Here is a 14367-nt window from a genome sequence, read left to right as displayed (position 1 = left end):
CTCTCCTCTGAAGACATGTTGGATGGCAGGGAGCCCACATCTACTTCTATCATTCTTCCAAAGAAGTCATTTGAAGCTGTGCCAGGTTTCCCCCTCTTTTTTTTTTTTTGAGTGTAGTGTCTATTCTTTCTCTTTCCTTTTCCGTCCTTGCAAACCTCTCGGGCAGGTCGGGCAGCGATTTTTCTTGCTGTTCAGAGATGCAGCCAGAGCTGTCAGCTTCGGTCTGCTGGTGTGTTTTAACCCCTGCACTTGTCAGGGCAGTTCAGCGAGTTACAGTAACATTCATGAATTGGGCAGCTATTGAATTACCTAAACGGCCCCTCCTCTTTTCAGCAAAAAGGCAAGAGGCAGAGAAGAGAGGGGCAAAGTCATAACTAAATAGGGTGGGAGAGGGAAAGAGAGGCCGCTGTGACAGCTACAACATCCCCGCCTACTGCATGCCCACGAGGCATTCCTGAATAAATATCCTGTATTTGTTTTGGAGTCCACACATCAAAGTCACTCATGTCTTGCCTCTGGCAGCGTTAATGAGGCGCAAACTCATTACCAGCATAAATGAGAAGATCTAAAAGCTGCACAATAACTGACAGAGAATTACACCCTCTCCGAAAAAAGTCCCCACTGGTTCCATCAGTTCAGCACGTTGCCGGCACTTTCTGCTAAATCCAGTCTTCTGTGCTGAGAACCATGCTGTCGTCCTCCCACTGCCTTATTTCCTGCTGTTTATGGCTGGCGTCACTGAGGAAGTGAGTGGAAGGTGTGAAACCATCAAGTGATAGGTAAGACGTAGATCCAGAGAAACATTCACACAGCTTGCTTGCCTATATGCTCTATTCAGTCTTTTTCGACCACTGAAGCAAACACTAAGTCAAACTGGACACACCTACAACATGAACCAGTTTTTCCAAGTCTGACCTACATCGGCAATACAAACACCCTGTGTACGTACGTGAAGAGAAGGCGTTTTCTGTTTTAGGAACAAACCGCAGTTAGAACATGGAACAACCAGCCAACACACTCTTTCTTTCTTTTTTTCACTGATGTGTTTTTCAAGAATTTGCGCTGCTGAACGAAACAGAGCCATGTGGCCACAATTAAAATGTCAAACATCGCACCAAAGTATCATCAGCTTCTCAAGTGACTGAACACACAGAGCTGAACTATGTCAAATAGCTGCACAACAGGGAGCGCCTGGCAACAAGTCCTCCTTCAGTCTAATGAGTCCGGCAGTAATTCCACTTTTCACCCACCTGTCAAAGAGAAATGTAGCCTAAAGAAAACAGCTCCAACGGAATGCTTCTGCAGCAGCACACTTGAGAAAACTGTCAGAAACAACAAAGTGCATTCATCATGTTTCCACCACACCTGCAGAGTCTGAATTATAAGGATCTATGAGTCCTGGTCCTGACCTACATACAAGAACCAGCATGTTGTCATAGTAAATAACAAGCAGAGAATAGACATGTAAGGACACGCTTTGTTTGGGGTTAAAGGACACGATCCCCAGTCAGTAGACCGACAGTAGGAATCCTTAATGTCAGACACATGTGTATATTAAAGTGTTTTACTTTGTTTGATTTTACATTTTGAAGACTTTATTCATATTTCTACTATTTTTTTTATCAGGAATTATTGTCCCCTTCGATAAAATATTATGTAATGAGAAACCCTAAACATTAAAAGACTCGGAGTATCTGAGGCACATGCCACTGTGTAGTATTGTAATGTAGTATTACTGTAAACAACAGGAGCTAGCAAAGGATGCTGCAGTAACAGTGCACCCTCTAGTGTTGAACAAAGATACACTGACAAGTAATACCATAATTAATGGAAGAATTCTTGCACACACACACTCACACACACACACACACACACACAATGTGCAGTTACTCTCTTGCTGAGTCTATTATTAACCAGAATTCGGCTAAATAAAAGTTGCAATGCGTCACCATGATACCAGCAGTCCCAGTCATCGTTCAGTACTGTTTCTTACTATTATTCCTCTTTACCAATAATAATTGGCCTTTCTGTCTATTGACAGATACAACTGGAGCTGATGCAACGTTCTCAATCTAATGAAATATATTGCGAAATGTGGATATGTCAATAATAAAAACAACAACAACAACTTTCATTTGTGAGGGAACGGCCTCGCTTTTGTGTGAAATGTTCTAACTAATTGTGAATTGTTTGAGCTTTATCAGCAGGATGTTATAATGACAATGGTTATTATATTATAGCAGCTTACAACTTTATTACGATCTATAAATGTCAGCAACAAAACACCCACTAGATCTAATATGCACTTTATAAATGAGAGTGAATATAAAACTACGACTGTACTTTATGCATCCAGGAGAAAAATCAACCAACAACAATGTGGAAAACAAAGGAAAACAATGCACTAAGAAATAAGCCTTCATAAGCCAGTAGTACTTACTTATATATACTCACATCTGTCAAGTCTGGAAACAAACTGAACTAATTATAAGGTGACTCATAAAACCCACTACAAACTGTGAAGTTAGGCCCGTGTTTGTCTCATCGCACGTGTCAGAATGTGGAGCAGACCAGGACAGCCTGATACTGAGAAACGAGGTCGGAGTCGTCGCGGCCGCTGAAACACCCTCCAGCTGAGACAGAAGGCTGTTTCCATGGTGAGTGGTGAGACACATTTAGCTTTGCACAGGCAGAGCCCAACATGATGAATAATTGATAGATATCAGGCCGCTAATGTTAGCACAAACCAGCTGAAGGTTGATTTACAGCTATGTGCTCGTGGACTCTTCAGTCGCACACTCGCGCAACAAGTAGACAAACCCAGGCAGCACAGTGTGGGAACTGCTGCAGCCTCCAAACGACTGTTGCGTAACACACTTAGCGGCTTCAAGTGATCAAATATTGGTGAGCATGAAATGTGCCACCGAAGTGCATTTCACTTCGATGTTTTTCTCTACACTCGACACTCGGAGAAGAAGCAGCATAAAGTGACAGTGTTTAAACGTTTTGCAAATCTCTTGAAAGTGGAAGGAATTTGCATAATAACAACCTAATACCACATGGGATCAACCTTTTCCAAATTGTATTTGTCAGACATGCCTCATAGTCTCGGACATTTGATCCATCCTTACATTTGACGTACATAACTTCCCGTAACAGGTAAAGGAGAACACAAGGAGCCAGCACAGCATTACATGGTCGGTTCTCTGCACGGATCTGGGTCTGGGCTGGGTCAACACACAAAAGGACTATTCAAGGGCTGCAAACAAGTCCACAATCTGCACCTGTTCCCTGCTCTGCCGGCCTATTATCAACCTGGGGAGGGAGGGGCTTCACACTGCACACACTGAGGCCTCTGAAAACAAGAGACCAGGTGAGGTGAACGCAGCGCGGATCAGTTACAGTGAGGCGATTATGTTCGTGTGTTCGTGTGCATCAACAGGATGGCCTTGCTTTTTTGGGGTAAAATCACTTCTCTATTGCCCCTGATGGATATTTGAGCATTTGCCCAGCATGGTACGCTGACTAACTTTAAAGGAGGTGTTCACCAGCGATTCAGTCTTTTTTCGGCAGGTGGATAGCTCGGGGGTTTATCCGTGTAACTCAGAAGGGATCACAAATATCAAAAAGGAAAGACATGTTTAGTTGAGTTGTTAAAGCCTTCATTTTATCACTGCCTACAGGCATGCACAAACTCTGATGAGGACAGAGGGAGAGAGAGACTGGAAATCTTTAAATGCACTCTTCTTCTGTGCTAAAGACGCCTGCCCCTCTTGGAAGAAGATCAATTTGAAACTGTTTTGAAAAATGTATTTCTCGCCTGTGTTTTTATTGATTACACGACTTAAAAAAAATCTTCAATCCTATTGAACTGAAGAGGAATTGCTGCACTGAACTCTAAATTATAATGTTCTGCCTCAATTTACAATTTAATCATATTGACAGTAGGGAAATCATTTTGAAGCAAAGTTTGACAGCGTGAAAGTTTTTGTGAGAGAGAATTTTAAATGTTGACTTCGAGAAAGAACACTGCAGGACCTCTGCTCAAAAAGTCCACGACTGCTCAATGACAACGGAAATACTATAAGAAAACCAAGCACCATTCAAACATCCATCAAGGGTCAACCAGGGGGCTGCAGTCTAGCCCAGCATGCATGAGGCTGGAGAGGGGACATCCGGGGCAGGTCACGGCTACAGGAACACATATTCATAACTGTACAGTTTCCATTTTCTTTTTCAAGCTGAAGGAATCAGGCTTTGATCATTTAGGAGGTTGCTGAGAGGGAAAAGTGCATTTTAAGGCCATTAGCTACATTTGCAGGCAATAAAGAGACCCACTTGATGTTTGTGAAACAAACTGTTCAAATTCCCCAAAACATTATTTTCATTGGAATGTTATTTTCCCAATGAAAGACACCGCCCTCTTCGGGTAATTACTTTTAAGGAACTTCAGCTAAAAGTTTATTCAGTACAGCGTGCAGTGCTTTAAAGGAGAACTACGCCCATTTTCAAAATGCCCACATGTTATTCCTATGGTCTAATACAATCCCAAAATAAAAAACTCTCTCCCAAATTTAAAAACTAGAGTGCTCAAGTGTAAAGTGTGGAACTGCTCCATAGACAATACATTGGTGAGATATGTTACAGAAGACACTGAGAGCAACCCAGGGAAATGTTCTGAGTATGTGGGTACATTTCTGTTTCACCACAATAGAGTGACGCTCATATATGGGTTAACAAAAGAAAACAAACATCCGTGGATTCACAATGTCATTCTCCCACTTCACTGTCTCTGTAGCAGCTCCAGACTTTGTACTTGATGACAGCACAACTTAGAGACTGAGACCTCTTCTCTGTGTCCTGGCTTTGAGAGAGAGAGAGAGAGAGAGAGAGAGAGAGAGAGAGAGAGAGAGAGAGAGAGAGAGAGAGAGAGAGAGAGAGAGAGAGAGAGAGAGAGAGAGAGAGAGAGAGAGAGAGAGAGAGAGAGAGTAGCTCGTGTTCACAGTTATTGACTGAACTTTCCTAGGCCATGGAAATAACATATTGGAGTTCTTAATTTAGGTGGTGTTTCCCTTTAAGATCGGGTTTCTTTTAGAAAACAAATGGCTAAAACTCAATTTGGCGACATTTTGTGTTACAACTAATCTCCATTAAAGACTTCTTATCTCATCAATAAAGACTTCTTATCTCATCTTTAAAATGCAATTTAAAAAGACTCCGACTCCAATTTAGGCCAATTAGAGCAACCAGACTATAATTGCAAGGGCAAGAAAGACCTCATGTTACTGAAAAAAAACCTGCAGAGACAAAAAGAAACTTAGCTTGAAAACAACACGAGAGTTACTGCGCCAGAAGATGAACGGCAGTAAAAAAAAAGAAGCATAAACTTCGACAGACTTGTCAACATTTGGAAAGATGATAAATACCTTCGACTAGAGCAGGTGCGTTTGTTTTGCTTACTCCATCTCCACTTGAGAAGCAGTTCCAAGTTTGACACTCAGCGTCCCTTCAGGCGATCCACTTGTTCAGACGCACTCCTCCTCCGCCGGCTCGCTCTCCCTCCATCAGCTCTGCAGAGACAGACTCCGCCCCCAGCAGCCGCCCTGCTCACGTCCTCCTGAATAATGAAGAACATGCAAAGCGTTGGCTTTCTGCAGTCTGCACGATGGCCTGGCTCAGGGCCATGTCAGCCGCTCTCGCACACATCTGCGGCCCTGTGCTTCGTTTCACAGGGAGGCCTACTCACAGTGGTGTATACAAATAAAATAGAATCACGAAGAATGGTAAATTCCACTATGGTGTTCAGCAGTCACTAGAAACCTAATATATATATTCATATGGTGAATTGAAATAAATATTCTTGCAAATTTTCTCCACGTGCATCTCTGCATGTAGAATCTATGGTAAACCCTTTTCAAGTGATTCTTATTTTCATGCAAACAGCATTATCTTTCTTGTAGTGCATTTGACAATATAGTTACCTTGTTTAATGTTGTGGGGACACGGATCAATGCTATATACCACTGCATTTATTGTTTGTTTTTAATAGTTGGCCCATTATGGATGGATGGGCCTTTGCACAAATACATAACTCTACAGGAAAAAACATGAAAACTTAAAGTTATTACAAAGAAAAACAACGTTATAATTAAGATACCATATAACCAGAAAAAAGACGATGAATGAAAGCTCTTTAAAAATGGGTTAAAAAGTTTATTATTTAGTTATATTTGTATATACTGCTGCAGCACTGCTGTATACACATAGCTGGTGCATGTTGAGAGTTTTGCTAATGGACTGAGTTTCCTGGCTTGTCTGCCATTTCAACTCCACACTTTGTTTTCCTTGAACAAATTTGTTTACGGTTGCACAACAAATCAATAAGAAAGGATGATGAAATAGGAAAGCAATCTCAGTGACAGAATTCAGGAAATTTGTGCCACCAAACCTTTGCCTCAAACAATATTATGTGGAAGAGTTAGATATTAGCCGCGAATGTGATAAACACAGTGGGGTGATAATTGTATTGATGTGTACAGTGAGTGGGACCGCCGCTTTGAACGTTCAGTGAAATCTATTAAATGAGGATCCAGCAGATGGCGTCAAAGAACATGACAAAAGCAGAAATAGCTTTGGAAAAAAAGGGGGTGAAGAGCAACGCCACTGACACGCATGTTTGGAAAATAATAAGCCTGAGAAGTGTAGGAGAGAATGATTATCAAAAAAGATTTTAGGAAAATAGGATTAGGAAATAAATGTGCACATGATTCTACAGCTTGGTGTTTTCTTTAGTTTACAATCGCACTTCAGACATCCACAAATTCTATCCACAAATATCTCTCAAACAGATGTGTCAAAACTAAAAAAATGAAGGTCTGTGTTGCTTTTTAAGATCTTTGTAATGTGTGAACTCAAAGCCTCAGAGAGACACAGCTGTTGTAGATGAGAGCAGATACCCTGACAAGGCTGCTACGCCGTTCAATGGCTAGCCATCAACCTCTCAGACATCACTGTTTTAGCACTCAGGGAGAGCATGCTACTGATTCAAGATGATAGCATGCCCAAGAGCTCCGTCCAGCCCAGGACAACAAAATTGCTTTGTCGACTGTATGCACACACCAGCGCTTGTCAGTTGATGACAGCAGAGCTCCGCAGTGCCAGGGAGTTAAAAAGCACCAGGTGCACTACAAGACAAAGAAATAAATAAAAAAGAACAACATCAGTTTCTTTTCAAATCACGGAGAAATACACAGACATGTGCATGGAGATAACTGTGGTGCTCTGATAAAACCAGCATGTATTCATTCAGCTTGAATGAAAAGTAGCACTGATGCAATTTGCAATCACGTCTTGGAAAATGTTTTCCTGTGTGTCCTCCAAACTGAGCCAGGTGTTCTTGGCTGCAACATAATGGCTGCGGTGATAGGCTGCCCACCAATGAAATAACACATCAGTGCCACAACACAAAAGAAGGACACGATTCAAAGCAGCTGCCCCGCGGCTTTGACCCGAGTCATGTGTCCCTTTCTGGTTTCTTCGGGGAGTAGAGAGAAAATGCAGGATAAAGGAGGATGTGGATGATTGTCACAGTGCAACACTGGGCCTTGAGTCAGGTACCTTTCAGCTCAGATGAAATTCTGCAAACCAATTAAAAAGAGATTCCATAAACCAGCTGTGAAAGCCATGACCCACACAGACATGCATAAAATCACATTAGCCACATCTTCTTCAAAGTAAGCCATGTTTTACTTTCCACTTGGAGAAAGCGTACAGTCAATGCATACTTGACATTTTTTCCAGGGTTATTCTGTGGCTGCTGGTACTCCTGCAGCACCGCCACATGGGATTTCTTGCTATAATATGAAAGTTTTCCGCATGGCACCCACCTCACAGCTGAGAGTCGGAGGCCTGATGACCCCTCGATTCATGCATTGCCTCTTCTAATGGAGAATACGAGTTCCTTTGAAACCTTTGAGTTATGGCACAAGAGATCAGTCCCCCACTGAGAGGCGGCTACAGAGGGAGAAGGCACTGAAGCGGCAGGTCAGCAGTGTGGATCAGAGCTCTCGTGTCTTGCAGGGATGCTTTCACCGCATGGATCGGGCCGTGCTGCACCATCCCACAAACAGTATCGATGAGGCAACAGATGTGCTGTGCCTCTTCAGCCAGCACTGCAAATTATTTGGACAAGGACACACTGTGACGTTTTGGTGCCACAGTCCTGCAATACGTTTTCTGCATTAGTTAGTTTAGACCAGTAGCATAGAGCTTGGTATTGTCATTTGAAGTCCCATCAAAAATACCCAAAAGTGAACATCAAAAAATAGGATTAACGTTGTTCAGATAATTGGAGTCGACTGGGCTTTTTGTAATCCGTAACAAAGAGGAACTTGGCAGAATTAGCAGTGGTTTCTTGGAGAAAAGTGATGTTGGATACTGGAGAGGAGGAAAATAAGAACTGATGTGAGAGGATATGTATAAAGACTAAGAAAGAACTTCAAGGCGACTTGGGAAAGCTGGAGATGAATGTGTGGTCTTAACTGAAACAAACAACAGGTCGATGCAAATAATGGAGCTCAGACAGATGGAAAGTGTAGTCATTTTCTGTGAGCTGACAAGTGTTCAGGGTCTCACGTACTGTAGCAGGGGCGTGGCACTCTATCCTCTGCAGTCCTGTAATCTACACAGGCTGCTAAAACAGGTGTCCTTTCCATAAATATCTTGCCTAGTGTGGCGTTAAAGCTATTCTGCCACCCTCATTACGGGCTCTAATGCCACCACAGCAAAGGTGGGTTTAATGTGCATATCAAGACTATTTGTACATGAGCAGAGACGATCAACGCAAAAACAGTAAAGAGGATAATACCTTCTCTAAGTGGAATTAAGAATCTACATCTCTTTGTGTAACCAAACCTGAAACCCAGTGATACTTATCCCCCACATTAAAGCATTCGCCTTCACACCAGTGGTCAGAGGAGAATTCACCTTCAGTGAAGGGGCCTGAAATTTACATAGAGAGGTCAAGGAAGGACAAGGGACGGTATGCAATTAAAAGACAATATATCATAATGTTCAAATAAACCAGTAACAATTGACTTAAATGCAAATTAGGAGCTGGCATTTTCAGCCACGGCAATGATTTCCTTTTATGCACAGCTAGCCACTTGGCACACCGTGCACGGCACACTGCAGCCCCCATGCTCTGCACTACTAAGAGGACTTTAATGGGTTTTTCTTTCCACTTCAGATTTAGCAACAAATCCTACAGCCGCTTGCTGGTCAGGACATCAGTGGAGTCACACTTGTCTCGTTTGAGTGCATTTTGCGTGGTCAGCCTTTAACACACAACAATGAGGCCTTGAGGTGACTTGTAAGGAACTTTACACCCTGATCGTTCGCTTTCAGGGGGCAGCGATTTATCTACCTGTCGCAGGCACTTGTGGTCAAGGCGTAAAAGGACACAAAAAGAAGAGAGGTTCATAACTTTAAGTGCATATATAGCTAAGCAGCGAATTGTGCCAGCATCCCAAAACAAAAGAGGTAGTGTCCCTGAGTAGTCTTCCAGAGATGAATACATCCCTCTCATATCTGCAAACACCTGATCGATCTGTTCAATTTGCATACTTTCCAGTGGTGGCTACTTTGCACATTGTCATTTTTTTTATTCGGAATGTTTTAGGCTTGGTTGTCAAACTGTTGATGTAATGTAATTAAGGTGAGCGATTACAAACACCGTAAAAAGAAATCACTTGAAAGATGATTGAGTGTTGCCGCCTCACTGCTGTTGGGATCTTATCACTGCTGGTAATAAATATGATGGCCTGTACATCTCTGTGTCCAATTTGCATAATCTGTGATTGTTGCATCTGATCTCTTTTTGACCTCGATGTTTCTTGTTGTCGTAACGATGGCTCTGTAATTCTTATCGACTGCTCCACATTTGATTGAGGCAGCAAAAATAATCTAACTATATTAAATGGATATGAGTTCCAGATGAAAAACAGCTGGAACATCTGTGCGTTCGTAGGAGCAGCATCAGTCTCACTGTTAGACGGAGATGAGGTACTATGATTTTCCTGGAAATGATGCTTCAGTTCATCATCCCCTCTCTGTCTGGTTTCAATCTGTCCTCTACCTGCTAATCTCCCCTGGAGGATTGGAAGGCCTGGGCCTGGCACAAAGGCGTGCAGGAAGGCCGCTTGTTTATCTTTGATTTTATCAACAATCTGCTTCTCTGGAAATATAACACACCAAGAGACAACCCAGCTTCGAGTTATTAGGCTGTCTTCAAGGAATAACACTCAAAACTAAAAGATCCAAAAAGAAAAGAAGAGGGTGCTGAGATAGATTTAAAATCATCTTAACTAAATCATTTTAGTTGGAGATTATTATTGGGTATAACTCACAGTATCTGAGATGGAAATGTGCGATCAAATCTGCCTGGAGACACATTTCACAGCTCACAGTTGGAAAAGCATCACAGACAAGAACAAAAAATGAAACAGAGTCACAATTATCTATTTGTTAATAGTCATGGAGAGGCCTCTGATAATATTAAAATGAACCTCTAATCCTACTCCATTTATTGCCATGCTACTAAGAGAGCACAAACATCTGTCTCAGAATCTGTGCATTTTGCCGCGGGTAAGCTGCTCTCTGCTTTATTTTGTTTGTGCGTGTCCAAGGCGTAGAATTTGTCCTCCGGTCGTCTCCTAATTTGATTACTGCGTACGGATCTAAAGGAAGAAGGGTAGAGATCATCATTATCTGCAGGAATATGTATCACCCTTTTGTGTTTTACACCAATTTGCCTCACATAACCGGATTGGACAGCTTCAATCAGAGCCTCTATCAGGGGCTATACATCTCTAACAGATGGCAAGTTGAAACTAATAATATTAAGAGAGACGTTCACCCACACAGAGTACACTTGTTTGTAGGGAAGCAAATGCGGACAAATCACACTGTATCACAGACAATATACTCTCAATGTTCTTACAGTGCTTGTAATGCAGCTATTACTCATGAACACGATGTGTAATTCTATTCCAGTAAACCAAAGAGAGCCGAACAACACTTTTAATCTTCACATATCTTGCGTAATTAGCTTTCTCATATTCCCAACACTGCAATATCCTCTCCTATTAACACAATTAAATGCATTACTAATTACATCTGTGATGTTTTTTTAATAATGCTTTCGATAAGTAAACGCTCAGCAGACCAGGAAGCCATTTAGAATTGAATGCAATACAATAAAAATCCATCACATTTCTGGCCAAGCAATCATGTCTGGGTGCGAAGGTTAACGCGAGCAATAAGGGCATGCTTGCTTGCATCGGAACTTTGTTTGCCTTCAACTGTTCTGTGAGAACGTTGAAGCGAGTTAGTTAAGTAAAACAAAAGTAAGGCGTTCAATCGATGATAGAATAAGATATTTCGCCATGAGGCGTGAGGCTCAAGTAATATCTCAACAACCTTTCTCTCGGTGGGACATGAAATTTATAAACACACATTCATTTCCCCCTCAGGACCAATCTTCATAACTCTGGTGATCCACTGACAAGACTAGACCTGCAACACTAATGACATTCCCATCAGCCCCAGCTGTACATTGTGTTTCTGGCTAATCATTAGCAAATGTTAGCATGCTAGCACACTAAACTATGCTGATGAAAAAGGTGAACAATTGATCTACAACCTAACAGAGCCACTAGCATGGGCCAGACTTGTCTTGTTTTTGAAAAGAATAAAGAAATTTCAAAGTACCTGGAGTCAACCACTGCTTTTAAGAGCTTTGACTTGGAACAGGAACCGTACAGTTAGCTGAACAGAGAGCGGTGTGACTACTACATAAAACAAAAGGGGAGCGAGTCTGTATCTGGCTCTCTTTAAGGTCCCTACGCAGAGGGGACAGATGAAGCTTCATTCTGCTTTAAATGTCACCCTTGATTACATCTTTTCCTTTCCCCCCCTACTGATCAGTTGAACATTTCTGCACTCTGGCATCATCGCTGCTGTATGAATTCGCAGGAGGACTATATTTCATGAGGCCAGAGCAATAATAATGGAGCCAATAAAGATAATGCAATACTGACAGCAATTTAAGTGATATTAATAACCATTGGGACGCATTACTGTAGGAATGCTGGACTGATGTATGTAGATTTACACCAGACGACAGAATAAATGTATCCCTTAGCCCCCAAAGTTATTAGTTATCGAAATGCAAAGAGGCTAAAACCTGGTCTCACAAAACTAGAACAGGACCAGCGTCTCTGTCTTTATAGTTTCATGCCACAGCTGCTGAAGGGCAAACTCCTTTGAAAAGAAACTCGAAAAGGCGAAAAGGAGCGCCATCTGTTGCCTCCATACTCGAGAAGCACAAATACACCTCTTACATCTACAGTGGTCTTACTACATGGTGAGGAAATGAGAGTCATAACGGCAGTTGCATATTTTAGTAGTCATCAGAAGGAAACAATTTAATAGACCCCTGACCCCCTCCATGTGCAATTTGCTATGTATTCTTTGCTATTTTAGTTCGGCTCAGTGGGCACTAATGGATCCAGCAGTGAATGTTTTCCCTTTGTTATGCCTAGTTATTCACATGTTTGTTTGCTGCTGTTATTTTACAGGATCGGGTCCTATAGAGGCTCTTTGTGGCCGAGAATGATATTACTAGTACAAGATTTAGGGGTTTAATTCACACCTACGCTAATGATGCTTAAAATGCATATTTTAAAAGCGTATATTTATCTAGCCTCGAAAACTCAAAACTTTGCTTCACCATATCTTATTGCACCTCTCCAGAGATTTAACTTGGAGATGCAGAATGAACAGAAAACCATCTTCCAACAAGTATACGCTACATAATTTATAATAAGATGATACTAAAGACCAGACCAGCCAGGAAATCTATCAAGTGTGCATGACAGAAATTGCTAATCACTTGTAGCCACATGCTGCTTGATATTTGCCAACCGTTGTCAACGTACAGAGCAGGGGAGGGAGTCTTCATGAGGTTTGCATCCTCTGTTCCTCTGTGTGGTGCCGCCATCACAGCGTAGATTCACAAATGAACAATTTTTCAAAAGAGCGTAGCCTGGCGAGCTTTGTGAAAAAAGAGAATAAACCAACATCAACAACAAACCCATACCAGATGCTGGTCACACTCAGAACATAAGGAACAGTGTTTGGACCGTATACTCAGACTGCTCATATTTAATTCTGCTCTTCATTAAAATGCTGCTCTTTTCAAAGCTGCTCTCCCCTCCTCCACCGCACCATTTTATTCTTGCTAAAGGGCTACAGGTCATACGTTCAAAGTATTATTATTCATCTAATCCACCATTTTCACTCCAAACATCCTCACTAATGGTAATAGGTAACTTTGGTCGGGTCAAAAGGTCATCAATAAGTGTTCAAGGATTTACAGAGTCAGACGGACTGATTGTTGTAAAAGCAAAGCGAATGAGCTGATGGTTTTCCATTGATTTTGTTGCTCAGGTATCACCAACAGTAAGGCAGAGGTTTTTAGTTACTCTATTCCATGTTAACCTGTTCTCCTGCGCTGACTGATTTCACTCTGCATATCATAAAACTGCACCAACAACATGTCATAAGAGATTTATGAGCTTTTATGAATTTATTCCAATTTTATTTCTCACCTCCAACATCAAAGCCAGAAACTTTGATGTTAAAAATGAAACATAATTTTGAAAGTATTATGGCACAGATTAGTGCATAAAAATATATTTTTACAAGCCAATCGATACTATTTTGTTGTTTGTTCTATTTAGCAAAAAAAAAAGCAAAAAAAGAATTCTGGCATTAGGTGAGGTCACCCAAGTACACAAGAAGTGCGGCATCCAACTTTGTGGGAGAAACACAAAACATCCATTAAACAGCACTGAATGAGTTCTCAGTATGTGAAAGCTGGGCTCACAGCGCACTCTAAAAGAACATTTTTTGTCACCACTGTCACCTAACTGAGATGAAAAAGGAAGCTTGGTTCGGTGTACTCCACGTTACATCGTCGGCAATGAAACACTTCAAGAGAGAAGTTCAAACAGAGGCCTCACGTTTTTGAATCCAAAGAAACAAAATGAACTGGTGCAGTATTGCTTCACATACCAGAGACCATAGCTGCGACTTATGGAGCTTACGCTTCTCCGACTTACCCACACCTCCCAAAATAATTACATTCCATGCTGGGATGAAAATGAACACGTGGCTTTCTGTGTCCCAAAGATAAATGAGGGTTAACATGTGTGGGAGGCATTCCGACTAGTTCCATCACACCATGTTGTTTGCATTACACAGTTCCAGTATCGAGACACCTGCACACCGGGCTGCTTTGCACTC

The sequence above is a fragment of the Anarhichas minor genome, unplaced genomic scaffold (genome assembly GCF_050575085.1).
Source record: "Anarhichas minor isolate MPS153535 unplaced genomic scaffold, ASM5057508v1 ptg000026l, whole genome shotgun sequence".
NCBI lineage: Eukaryota > Metazoa > Chordata > Actinopteri > Perciformes > Anarhichadidae > Anarhichas > Anarhichas minor.
This window is presented reverse-complemented; position numbering follows the sequence as displayed.